The following is a 14,338-nucleotide window of genomic DNA, read 5'->3' as shown; positions in this document are numbered from 1 at the left end:
TTGTGACTGTAGGCAAATCAGTTGTGTGGAGCGCTCAGACCACTGAAGAGTGTGTTTTATTTTGAGGTGCACGTAGAATGCTATTGGAAAAAATGCTTTTGAGAACAAGGCTTTGGTTTGTAAGCAACTTGGATACTCAGAAAAAGAGTCATCCTCTGTGCCATAGTTTCCAGACTGTGTAATACAGAAATGATAACATTAATAGCATTTCAAAGACAAGAGGATAAATGCCTTGGACTGAGACACCTTCAGTTACTGTAGTGGCATAGACAGTTTGGGGAACTGAATATATCAAAAATCATGGATGCTATCATTGTTAGTTTTATGTTTAAACCTGAGAGCAGTTCTACTGTGGTAATTCAGTGGAGTAATCAAAATAAAAAAGAACTCCTTTCCCAACTATGGTCATTGCAGATAAATCCTGTGAATTTCCCAGTGCAGATTACTGAAATGGGCAATGCTGTCTGTCACTGCTGCTTCTCAGAATCAGCTGCTCTGGGAACTGATTAAACATCTTACGGTTCATGTTCTGCCCTGCTTTCATATATTGCATTAAAGAGATTTTCCTAACCTATCCAATTCTGCATTATATAGCGCTGTAAGCTATTCCAGCTCACAAGCCTTGAAACAGTAAGCATAAATACGGAGGGGTAAGCAAGCACGTGCTGACTGTAGCAGTGACAGCGTTCCCTGGCTCCAAAGGGAAATGACTTCACCTCCAGAAGACAATTTACAGAGTGTACCCCAGGCCATGGATAAGATCACATAGTGCCTTACATGCTATTTATGCTTGTAAATAGTAAACGTGTTGCTAAGCCATCCAGGCTTTTCCTCTTAGTTCCTGTTTTGTTTTGCTTTTAGTCATGCTATGGAGTTAATGTGGTAACCACAGGAGAAGGTTAGACTGCATGTGGACTTCGCCCACTTTCTGGACTTCAACTGCTTGTCCTGTCTTGTTCCTGAGGCCTGCAGTTGTGTCACTCATTAAGCAGAGTTTCTCCTGAGCAGCGTTTTGCTGATTACTATTACTAGCTTGGTGAAACTCTTTTAAACAGAAGTTCTGTTTTGAAATAGCAGTGTTATAATGAAAGGAATAAGCAGGTCGTAGCCCAAACTTTTAAAGCTCTTAAATTAAATTTTAAAAACTGGGTTGAATCATATTCTATTGCACTCTTTTAAAAAGACATCTAAAGAAGCTGATTTTTAAAGATGCTGCTTGTCTTACAATTTCCAATTACCATCATTCTTAGAGGTAGGCTATTTGAGCTCCTAGATATGTTATTTAACTGTGTTAAATTTTAATCAGACCTCATTTAAAAAAAAAAAAAAAAAAAAAAGAAATCTTTGGCTTTCCTTCTGGGAAGGCTAGATCCCTTGACAATGTTGCAGGCAGACCTGTAGAGGGGTTCTTCAGAATTCTGCATCTTTTGAGGAGATGTGGGGGTTTTTTTTGTGGCTTTTATTTTTTTAATTAACCTCTCCAGGCTTACCATGGAGGTGAACAATGTGTTCATCCCATTCAGTCATGACAGCTGATGAACGTTGCAGTGAGGAGACTGACCTATTCTCAGGCTTTCCTTTTGACAACCTGCAGCAAGGTTGTACTTCCTGAGCTGAAAGTTGAAGCTGCATGGCATGCCTCTGTGCATCTGGGGCTCCTGAGGCCCAGCTGCCAGCCCTTGTGAAAAGCCTGGTGTCTGTGAAATGCGCTGTCCGGGACTGGGGTGACATAGATGGCACATGCACACGTGAATGCAAGAATGAATGTGTGGATACACCCTTCTGATTGCTGAGAGAAGTGCTCTTAATATTCTTTCATATGTTAGAGTGCCACAAGTGGTTCTTTAAGAACCTGTCTCTGAAAATAAGTTTTCAGATTCATTTAATCTTTTTTTTTTTTTTTTTTTAAAAAGAAGGTACTTTTAATGTCTGGTTTTGGAAACTTCTCTGCTAAATTCCTGAGTTTACAATTGGCATTTAGTTTAAGACTTTGCTTGCGTGCTGGATTATGCAAATTCCTTCCTTGCTTTTCTTATTGTATAAAAACCGGTGTGTGTTTCACAAAATTTATCTTATTTTTATATTTTTTAAAAAAATATATGTATCAGTTTCCTACCTGTTGTCTTTCATTTTAAAAATACAATATTGGTGACTTAAAGATCACCAATCAAAAACTTGAAAAATCCATATTAAAAACAAGAATTTCTTCAAGAACCAGTTAGAATTCAGATTTGCAAACCCTTGTTCTCAGCAAAAACATAAACAAAAGCACAAGAGCACTTACCATAACACTGATTTGGCCAAGAATATCTCAAAATAATTTAACTTTAGTTACTAATAGAGATGATGGCGTTCCTGGTGCAGATGTTCTGTACTTGGTGTTTCTGACCTTGCAACTGAAACAGTCTGTTTGAGAAGTTGTATGGCCAATCACAAATTTTTCTAATGTAATTCCTGATTTCGGGCCCTATGGACTTGGAATTTCTCCCATAACTAACGTATAACCCTTTCCCATCTGATTTTGGATGGGAACTCTTATTCTTCAAAACTGCTGTATTAAGCTGTATTGGCAGTACTTGATCATCACTTTGTTTGGACACTTTATTAACACGTAGATGGCTTTCACGAGTTGTGAGATATTGCATTGTTAGACTACATTTTTCCTTGTGCCTAGTACGCTACCACTTCTGATTACTTGACTTCAAAGTCCTTAATATCCTTATTGTTATTGTAAATTCTACCATACTACCCTTATGTTCAACCCTGGTGCTATAAATATGTGAGTAGGAGTGGCAGACTTCTGTTATAAGCTAACATTTCTCTTCCTTGTATTTTGCTTTTAGGATGTGTGTTGAGTGATGAGGAACACTGTCTTATTTAGGCTAGAGGTGAAAGATTTCCAGACAGTCCTAAACCTTGATCAGAAGTTCAGTGAGGAGAAGGGGAATCAAGCTGCTACTTCTCTTCTTTCAGAAGAAAAGAATTTGTAATATACCCAGATTTAAATGCAGTAGATAACATAAGATACAAGTTCCTGGTTTCATGATTTTGCATTTACTGTTAATATTCTACAGTATTTGAAATAAAGTAAGGCTATTCCTGTTCTTCTATTGGAAATCACATCAGCCCTCCTTTCAAATTGAGTTTTCTCTGCAGAGGTGTTGATAAGAGATTATGATATTCCCACCCCCCATTTCATTTATATTTTTCTCATGCTCCTGATAACAAAAGGCTACCTTCTTCCCCTTCTCCCACCCTGCCAAGAGTTAGCTTCTGCCTACATAGTTTTTGCTTTGTCTTCTTCCAGTCTTATGCATTAAAGATGTCTTCCATTGTAAGAGGTAGGTTATCTTTTCCATAGTAAATCTTAATTCAAAATCTCAGTGCCTGTGATTTTAAAAAACAGCAACAGAAACAGACTAAACTTAGTCCTTAGTTGTGTTATGCTTCTTTAACGTTGGTTTCCTCTGGGACCTTTTGCTATCCTGAAGCTTTGTATTTGATTTCGTACTGAGCTTATTTTTGACGATGCACAAAAACTTTCAGATGAGCAGAGAAGTGAAATGTCGAAGATGGTCCTTTAACAAAGGGTTGTTAATAACCATGTTTCAATTTTTGGTGCTGCAAATAGCTCATCTAAAATTTGTTCAATAGCTTATGGGTTAGCTTTGGTTGTTTTTGTTTTTTCCTGGGTGGAACATCTTCAGCTGGGAGTAGCTTGTGAGGTGGGTGAAGCTGGTGATCATGAGAAGGCACTTTGGAAAGAGGGGCCCAGGAGGTTTCTGCGCTTCATGTAGACTGGAACTGTAAGGCCTTGATCAAAACAGTTGGCAGTTTTGAAAGTGGGCATTATTTTCATAAATGAAAGAGCCTTAAACCTTATCACCTCTCTCTGTCAACTAGTGGCTGAAAACGTAAAAAATGTTTGGTTCTTAAAAAAGAAAGAAAAGAAGACCTGTTATTAAGCAATTTATTAGGTCCTTCCGAATGCATGTTTAGGAATTTATTGCTTCTGATCTGTTTAGGTTCTCCTTCAGTGATCGCAGTGACACTGCCCAGGTGCCTCGGATGGGAATGCTTACGAAGCAGTGCTGCTGGCATTCTGCAGCCACGGGACGGAGGCAGCTCTGCTGCTTTGCCTGAGCTAACGCTGGGCTTTGGCTGATCTGGGACTGGCGCTGGATTGCTGACCCAGGCATTTTCTGTTAGATCATCCTTTCCTCTTGCATGAAGTTCTGCTCCTTTGATTTGGAGCTTCCCAAGAAAGCTGGTTTGAAATGAGAAATTATCTTTACAGTATGTGAACACCTGTCTGATTTACCCCAGGAGAGTCTTGAACAGTTAGTCTCGTTATGCAGCTCTGAGGGCTGTGAATCCCTTGCAGAACCCACTTTGAAGGACAGTAGGAAAAGCAAAAAGCTATGTCTCTTACAAGAAAATAGTAATTCTTTCCTGAATTCCCCAGAAAGCCCCTTTCAACTAGGTGAAGAGAGGCTTCTTAAAGCAGTTGTTTTGTGTCCTTTTCTAGTGTTGCTTCTGAGATTTGGTTCTATCTTATGATGCTGTATATGTAAAGTTTTAAGAGCACAGGGACAAGTGTGATTATATAGTCATATTTTCTTAATTCAAGCTGGAGACCTTCACTCAAATTCCTGCAACAGGAATGGTGTTGTTTTTCAGTGATGGCATCTCCCTTAGATGTCCCTAGTCATGACTTTATATGGTGGAAGATTCAGCTCCTTTTGTCTCATGCTTGCCTGTTCTTCCAAAGATAAAGTTAATATGTATTTTGCAATAGCCTTTATTAACAAAGGGCCAAGAAATCTGAAGGCTTTCTGCAACTCACCAAAGCTAACATGGTTCTTTTTCCTAAACTGTCAAGATTTGGATGTGTAACTGGGTCTCTGCAGCTCTCAGTAGCAGGCAGTTTCTGAACTGCCTGTCTTCTAGTGGAGCCTGAAGCATTATTTTCTGATGAAGCTATCTGGTGTGGTGTGACAGCCATTTGGTTGGAACTATATATACACAATTGATGCTGAAATTATCTATTGTTTGTCATAAAGATGCATTTCAAGAACATCCTGTTGTCTTTATAGATAGCAAGACATAAATTTAGAAACAATCCTATTTAATTTGATTAGTTTTGATTCTTTGCCAGCTTCTCTTTTTGGATGTTTGTATCCTGTGAGCGAGTTGCGAAACAGTTCTGTCTTGCCATTTGATTATGTAGGGGGGTTACTTCTGCAGCTCTCCAGTCAAAAGAGATTGCATGCCAAACTTGAAAAGGCTAAAGTTTAAAACTTGTTCCTCCTTTAAGTAGAAAAAGCTGATGAGAAATTGTTTTCTTGAGTGGTGTTTGGTTTATGTATTGAGTAAGTCCTTATTCTTTATTTTTTGTTTGGGAGTGACAATTGATCACAGCTTAAATGTTTGTGTGAGGAAAAAATTTCTTGCATCTTAGGGGGAAAAATTATCGTGTTTATCTGAAAAACTAGAGGGACCTAATCAACCAAAGTAAACCAACTCATTGGTGTACTTTAAACTTGCAGTTTATTCAAATGATTTTTTCTTTTGTGACCAAATTTTTTTCAAGACACATGCTGCACCACGTATTTTCACTGCCTTTTAATGGTGTTAGTGAAAGGATAAAAGTAGGTGTAAAAATAAGCAATTTAGATGTTTTCTGGTTTTACTTCTTATTTTCTACTTGGGATATTTTTTTGAGGTGGTGATCAGTATTAGAAACTTAAGTCTTTTGTTGCAGAGAAAAATGTGGCAGAAACATGCTGTAGATCTCTAAAGCAAGCTAACAATTCTTAAGAAAACAAACAAAAGATTAAAGAACACTGAATTACACCAGATCACAGTTTCATTCTGTTGTGAGGTAACAATATATTAGCTTGCAAGCTGTTGCTGTCAGATGGTGTGCTGGGTGGTTTAAGAGCCCAGTTCCCTGGTAAACTTGTGGAGTGTCTTATTCTTCCCTGTGGTGTGGCCATCACATCATTTCATGTAGGCATGTTCAAGACAGGTGCAAGATGTTGTCTGATCCATACAGAACTCTGTGCTAAGTGGTAATCTGAAAGTAACCTTGGTAGAAAGCAAGAAGCTTTACTGAAAAATTTCCCTGTGATGCTGTTGCTAGGGCAACTGTGTCTATTGTGTGTGTGCTGTGTGCATTTAGCGGAGTCTGGCTCCTAAATACTGCAGTGTGGAAAAGCACTGCCTTTCAAAGTGCCTTTCTTCCCCCATTTTTGGTAGGTCTGAAGGCAGCAAAGGCTGATAAGGCCTCCCTTATCAAACTCATCCTTCCTATTTTGCTTTTAGTTTGCTACTAGTTTAGGCATGTTGCTTAGTAAGACAGAACCATGCTGAAAATGAAAGGGATGCTGGTGTCTTGCTGCAGCTCAGTTTCTCTGTTGCTCCACAGTGATAATCCAGGATGATTTACAGAGGCAGGCAGCAACATAACAGGAGGGCAGGGTATGTCCTGTTTCTTGCTCTGCAGAGGGAGAGGAGCCTTTTTGCTGTGACAGTGAGGTGGCAGTGATGAGCAGCGGAAGAAGACTGGAAAAGGTGTGTGCTGCACAGTGGAGGAGTGCTTGGAAAAGGAACACACAAAGGATGACAGAAAGGTGGGCTGAAAAGACAGTTCATCAGCAGGAGTCCTAATCCATGTCTCTGGGCAGGGAGCTGGCTATTCCTGATTTGTAACCATAAAATATCATCATTCTCTTAATGATGATAACAATAATAAAACAAAATATTCCTATCTGCTTGATGATGCTGTTCCCGCTACTTTGAGAGGGTGCTGGGTTCCATCAGCCTGAATCCCCTTCTGCACTTTCACCAGGATAAGGTTATTTTTTTTCTTTCATCATATATATTCTGTGAAACAGTTTGAGGTGTGTGCATTCCTATTCTGGCTGTGTTTTAATGGCAGATGACTGAGGGGGACCAATCTTGTGCATTAAAGAGGCTTGAGAAGCAAAAAAATTCATTGGTGTGGAAGTGAAGTGGGAAATAATTTACTGTAAATACTCTAAAATATATTAGACTGATGAAATTAATTTCAGATTCATCATTCCCTTTCCTCCACTGCACTGTCTTCCTGTGGGAACATGCAGGCGCATTAGGCTGGTAAGCCCCTCACCATGGATAATGAACACATCCGGCTTTGTAAGTGAACCTGAAAGAGTCATATGCCTCAGTCTGATGTAAGCTTTCACCCTCCCTACACTCTGTAGTTCACAGGGGCTTTAAAAATTCTTTATGAATCAAGAAGGCCCTAGTTTTGCTGCTGGCTACTGGGTTAATATTGCTGAATCCTAGAATAGGGCTCTGTATGTTTTTATCTGTAGGTTATCAGAGTGAGAGAATGAAGGTGACGTGAGGAGATGCAAGCAACATGCCAAACAATGAAGCTGTGCTTGGACAGCATCTGAATGGAAGCCAGGGAAATAATGCATTGCCTAGCTACTCATTTTTTTCCCCTCCAAAAGAGTCTTTTGTTATCCAAGTATATTTTTAGTCTTTTCTTCAATCTGGTCAACATTTCATTCATGTTTGTGTTGAATACATTGTTCCTTCAGTTTTCAGGAGGCTGACACGGGTAGAGATGGAAACAATTTCCTTAATTGCTGAGGCTGAGGTGAATGTTATTACCCTTCACTCTGACCTGAAAGAACCTTTTTCTTCAGGCAGTCTCATGAACAATTTAGCCTTTGATGTTTCTTAGCTCCCTTTTAGTCAAGAGGGAGCCTGTGTAGAAAAGCACATGGAAAATCATTCCTTTAAAAATGATTTTAAGCAGCATAATTTGTGCACTGTGTAGGTCAGACATATACTGGATTTATTCTTTTTTAAAGGTGCAACACAGTTCTGAGCTTGTTCTTATTTCTGTTTGTTTTAAAATTAGCAGTGCCTTCTGTACTCAGGAAGGTCCAAAATAGAAACTTAGCTTCTAAGTATGGGCTTATATATGTTCCTAAAAATGATAAATTTAAAGATATGCTAAATATGTTCCTCTGTATGGGTAAATTAGCAGTTGTAGTCTGGTTTCTCCTGGATACAAGATTTGTTGGTCTTTAATGAGGAATTGGGAGGGTGAGTGAGGAGGAAAAATGGGGAAACAATATATGTGGAGTTTTATAAAGCCTGATAGGGAAAAAGAGATACTTTGCACTCCCCTTTACTTTCAGTTCTTGTTCTCTTTCCGTTTTATGAGATCTTTTTACCCTTGTGGACTACAGAGTAAAGTCAACCAGGAAAATGTGCAGAATATTTACTGCCTTATTTTCACTTACAAGTGATCTCAAACATATATACACACCATTTTCTCATTTATTAGATCTTTTTTCCCCAATAGCATAGCTTAGCAGTTTCTACTTGGTTGCTGCAGTACTTAGGAATGAATGGAAGATGTCCTTTATGTCAGAATGCCTATATGTGCACACAGGAAGAAAAGTAAGTAAGAGACTGCAGAGGTGAAAGGAGAGAATGAATGGAAAAAGAAAAAGTAGTCCAGAAAAAGAAGAAAATACATGTGTGTGTGTGGTAAAGATCATTTTGTCTGTATGGCATTTGCAGATGCTCTGCTTCACCTCATGGAAGTGATGTGAGGAATTCAGGAATGAATGAATGGCCAGAATGTTCTGGCATGTATGTTGTGATGCTTAGCAGTTGAGTTAGATCCTCTGAGCTTGGGAATGAGTGGGTTCCATCTCCAGCAGTAGTCCTGCAAAATCTATTTTGAGAAACTGGAAAGCGCTTTAAAAAAAGTTTTCGGGCTTTCTGTAATAAAAAAGGTTGCATGCTGTATGCAAGTTGACAAAGGTGCAGTGATTTGAAAATAAATTAATGGATTAAAATGTAACAGGAATTCACTCACAGGTAAAAAAGTCTTTTCTTGGATAATTTAACTTTCAAAATACCAGTAAGCTGTTTAGTCCAAATATTTTTCAGGTTGTGGGGTTCTAAAGGTATCATGACTAACCAAGCTCTCTCTTATCCAGTAAGTACCACAGTGTTTCAGCAGTAGGTTGAAAAGGCAGGTTGCTTAAAACTGACATTCCAGGGTTTTTTTGGCCAAGTAGTTGGGAGTGAAGTGATACTGTGTACTTTGGAACACTTCAGATATTTTTGAGGTGAAATCTGCCACAGAAGATGATACTCCAATATATTGAAATAGTTGGAAAATGAGATATTGTTATTCTGTTCTGTTTCCTGACTGCAGGGGTTAAATGTGTTTGGAGTCATTGGAAGTGACATTGTTCAATTCCCACTGTTATTCAAAATTGTAATAGCAGGGCTGCTGTGCCAGATGCCACCTCCATTAAGAGGGAGTAGCTTGTATTTAGAGCAGATATTGGAGAGGCTGGGCAAAGGAGTAAATGTGAAAGCCTGTGTGCATTGGTGGACATTGAAGAGAATACGATCTCAAGCTAGTGCACTGTGTCCAGGGCTGGTATGTTGTCCAGAGAGTGCTCAGTCAGAATGGCAAAAACTTTGGCTACTGGCAAACTCCAACATTTGCCAATGTGTAAGCATCATGTATAGGCATGAGTATGTACATTCACCTCCACAGGAGGCTTGAGCAGTAGTTCTCAATCTTTCAAACACAATGACCTTCACTGTGAGAGTAAAGCACTTCTGAAGTTGATGGCCTGAGAACTGAAGGCAGATGAGGTGAGATTTTAGCTGTTATGCAGTGAGCTTCAGTTTAATCACTTTCGAGAATATCCAGGAAGGGGATTCCTTATTGTTGTTACTGTTCTTAGCTGGGCTACATATGTCACTTTAGGTTAAATGAGTTCACCAGATCTCTGAAAGGTTCTGAAATAGGGAGAAGTGCTGCCTCTTGACTTTCATCTAAAGAGGAATGCCACTTTGAATTACAAACGCACGAGAGGTGGGTGTGTTTTGTAACTAGTGGTGAAGTCTGGTGGGCTGCTGACTTCAATATAACTTGTAGTACTTTTCATCTGTTGCAAAAATGCTGCTACTTTAATAGATGATGTTAAAACTCCATTCTTCAGGGGTTCTATAATTTTGTATTCTATCTAGTGGCGTAGACTGTACCAGCTGAAGCTGGAATTTTAAACCGCATGTTATTTGAGCGATATTTTATAAACTGAAAGGAAAGCAGGTCTTGTAAAGGGATTTCTGAGCAGTGTGTTTCATAGTGACTCTCTAGATGTATTAATTAAAGAATCTGTTCCTGTCTTCAGGAGTTATTTTTAAGTATGGATTCTTTTTTATAGTGAGTATATAGCACTGCAATTGTCTTGTCTGTCCTGATGATTCCTGTGCGCTGTTACAGAGCCACCCTGTGAGAATGGAGGGAAAAATGTGATTTAACAGTAGGAGGATGGGAGCCTAACTTCTGTGCATGTGGGAATGTTGTAATCTTACTGAGTAGAAGGAAGATGAATTATTGCAGGAAGTCACTAACAGTATTTCTGCCTTCCCCCCATTGTTTAGGTTAGCCAACTCCCTTGTAGTCTGAATCAGAATAAAATACTCTGAGCCATGATGCAACAAAATATTTAAGTATGAAACCTTATGGAAGAAGTTTTGTGTGATTGTAATGTCAATGTCTATGGTTACAATTTATTTAAGAAGAATCAAGTAGACTCATAGGAGTGAAGAGTGAAAGGGGAATTTTATATTAAAAACTGTATTACCTGTTCCTCGGTCATTAACAAGTTGGAAATAAGAGGTCTTGAGGGGTGTCCAACAGGTGGGAAATCCTCTCCGTTCCCTTGAAACAAAACAATATAAGGCATTGACTGCAGCCAGCCATGAGCCACCACATCACAGGATGATCAGCTCTGTCTAATAGGGATAGGACAAGAGCTGTGATAATATGGGTGAGTTTGCTCTCAAAGACAAATACAGGAGACTATGCACTGTCAATACCAAAACATCTTAAATATGTCTATTGGCAAAACATCAAACCCTGGTAAGGCAAATCTTACATTAGTAATAATTTCTCTTTTGCATTTGGGGAAGAAGCAGAAGTATCATACAGTGATGAGATTCCCTTCTCCATACTCAGCCTCTAGAGATAGAATTTTAAAAATTGAGGCATAAAGATTTCCATTTCAGAGTTTTAAGGGACATGGCCAAAGCACTCTTGAGGTTGTTGATGTTGATAACTTTTTTCCAGAACGTCAGGGAAGTTTCAGAAGACTGGTTGAAAGACAATGCCCTGCCAATATTTTAAAAGGTTGAACAAGATGACTCAAATAATTATAAGCCTGTCAGCCTGGTATTTGCCTTGGCCAAAATAATGGCATGGCTGACATGAATTTAGATCAATAAAGGTTTAAAGAATGATAATATAGTTGCTTGCAGTGAGTATGTGGCTATGGAAAATATATCTTGTCAAACTAGTGTGATACATATTTTTTATGAGATGAAAGTTTGATAAATGTGTCAATGTCAAATGCAGATGTAACATACTTAGATTTTTGAAATGCCGATGTAATACACTTGGATTTCTGTCAGGCAGTTGGCTAGACAGTGTATGACATTCTGATCAGGAAATTATAAAGATACAAAATGACAATAACAAATAAATATAAAAATGAAAAAAACATTAAAAATTACAAACTGGCTGTGTGAAGTCCTAGAAATATCACTGTAAATTGAAGTCTTTATCAAATCTGTGTGTTTCTAGTGGATTCACTAGTATTAAAAAATAATCTGGACTGTTTGTCTACTTTGGGAGGGCAGACGCTAGGCAGGTGTCATGGCTTAAGCCCAGCTGGCAACTCGGCCCCACACAGCTGCTCACTCGCTCCCCTGCAGTGGGATGGGGAGACAATTGGAAGGGTAAAAGTAAGAAAACTCGTGGCTTGAGATAAAACCACTTTAATAGGTAAAGCAAAAACTGGGCGCACAAGCAAAGCAAAACAAGGGATTCCTTGCCCACTCCCCATGGGCAGGCGGGTGCTCAGCCATCTCCAGCACAGCCGGGCTCCATCACGCGTGACGGTGACTTGGGAAGACAAACGCCATCACTGCGAACGTCCCCCCTTCCTCCTCCTCCCCCAGCTGTATGTGCTGAGCATGAGCCATGCGGTGGGGGATACCCCTGGGGTCAGCTGGGGTCAGCTGTCCCGGCTGTGTCCCCTCCCGAGTCCTTGTGCACCCCCAGCCTGCTCGCTGGGGGGTGGGGGGAGAGGCAGAAAAGGCCTTGGCTCTGTGTAAGCCCTGCTCAGTGGTAACAAAAACATCCCTCTGTTATCAACACTGTGTTCAGCACAGATCCAAACCGCAACCCCATACTAGATACTGTGAAGAAAATTAACTCTATCCCAGCTGAAACCAGCACAGTGGGTCAGCTTTGCCAAGTGCAGGGTCATACATACTGTGAGCAAGAATGCAGGTCATAGTAACAGGAGGAGAGATGCACCTCAGGCAGTTGCATCTTTGAAAGATGTGAGGGCTGAGGTAGACATCATCTGAGTTTGGTTTGTGGTGTTACAGTGTTGTCCTAAAGGGTTAATTCTATTCTCAAGTGTCTGAACATCAAGGTGAGTGATTGTCAGGAACGTGTGCTGGGCATTAATCTCTGCTGTTTTTATCTTGTGTCCAGTATGGGATTGATTTGAACAATTTGAAACAACTTTATAAACCTATGAAGAAGATTAAAACATTGGAGAAAACCCAAAACCTTAGGCTGAAATATGGAAAGAATGTAATCTAGCCTCAGAAAGATGAGGACTATCTTGCTTTCTATTGATAAGTAATTAAAGGAGGAATAGGTATGATAGGTTTACAACATGAGTGAATGAGATGATGAAGATAGAGAAGGGAGAGCTCATATATACAACAAGAGTAATCAAAATCATGGGAAGTTGTTCTGGGGTGCTTAAAGGTTTGGGGATTTTTTTTTTTAATAGCTGAAAATATTTAAATCAAAATATCCAGTATAAGAACAGTGTCTCTTCTAGATGACAGATGTTTTCTTCACAGTCGAAAACCAACAGACCTGCAACTGTCTCCTCTTCATTCGATGTCGTGGTAGATTTTAAATTAACATTTCAGCAAGACCCATAATGGTTCATGTGCAAAGCAAATCAGCTCTTGTGTCCTTCCTTTGGCAAAGTAGGATATCTTATCATGAAAGAAGTGAGTTTTGCTTTTAGAGAAGAAAAAAAAAAAAAAGATAATGTCATCCCCTTGTTGCTTATTCCATTCCAGACTACTCTTCTTTTGGGAACAGCATTGGTTCAGTCTGACATAATGCTGTGGAGCCTAGTAGCATGAAAACAGAATGGGCACGTGTCATGGTTTAAGCCCAGAAGGCAACTGAGCACCACACTCCTTTCACCCTCAGGGATGAGGAGGAGAAAACAAAACAAAAGGCTCTGGAATTGAGATAAGGACAGGAAGGGATAACTCACCCCTTAATGCCAGGAGCAAAAGATGGATTTGTTAGGGGAAGAAAAAGAACATCAATTTAATTTGAACACCACCACTTAATTTACCAGTCAGACAGAGTAGGACAGTGAGAAATACAACTACATCTTAAAAACACCTTCCCCCCACTCCTCCCTTCTTCCCAGGCTCAAGTTTGCTCCCAATTTTCTCTGCCAGCTCCCCGCCACAAGAGGGGCAGGGGATGGGGGTTGTGGTCAGTTCATCACCCCTTGTCTCTGCCGCTGCTTCCTCCTCAGGGGAGGACTCCTCACACTCTTCCCCTGCTCCAGTGTGGGGCCCTCCCACAGGAGACAGAGGCCACCATTGCTAATTGGCTCAGCCTTGGCCAGAGGGAGGTCTGACTTGGAGCCTGAGGAGCTTCGAGAAGCTTCTCACAGGAGCCACCTCTGCAGCCCCCTGCCCTGCTACCAAAACCCCCACCACACAAACCCAGCACAGCATGGTGGAATTAGGCTGCTAGATAGGGTTGTTGTGAGTCACATAAGCTGCTCCTAACTAGAAGTTTGTATAAAGCTTATTCTGAAATATTGGTGTTCTGCTATTAGCTTCCTCTATTTTGAGGAATAAATAATTTTGTTTCCAGGAGGATTGGTGCTTATTTTTACATGTTCCTACTGCTTTTGTTAGGTCAAGACTTGTGGTCTGTCTTTTTATGGGTACTCATCCCTTTTTCCTGACTATCAGAATGAAACTGTAAAATATAATTTGTCTGAGTGAAAAGATGACAACACTGTCTCCCTCTCTAAACTGATCTAACTTCTTGCTTTTTGGGTTGCTGCTATACATTGAGCAGATATTTCTGGTGAATTGTCCACAGTGATTGTAGATCCCCTGAGAGGTTCCAACTAATTCAGAATCTATCTGTATATGTGAACAGTCTAAATGA

General features: G+C 39.9%; 1 protein-coding gene across 1 annotated transcript in view; it reads left to right on the top strand.

The window, feature by feature from the left end:
• The window catches only part of SERGEF (secretion regulating guanine nucleotide exchange factor), a 156,898-nt gene that overhangs the window by 65,870 nt on the left and 76,690 nt on the right, over positions 1–14,338 (top strand). The window lies entirely within an intron of this gene.

Source organism: Strix aluco, chromosome 16, assembly GCF_031877795.1.
Source record: "Strix aluco isolate bStrAlu1 chromosome 16, bStrAlu1.hap1, whole genome shotgun sequence".
In the NCBI taxonomy this organism is placed as follows: Eukaryota; Metazoa; Chordata; class Aves; order Strigiformes; family Strigidae; genus Strix; species Strix aluco.
The sequence above is the reverse complement of the archived record's forward strand: the minus strand, read 5'-3'. Positions and strand labels throughout refer to the sequence as shown.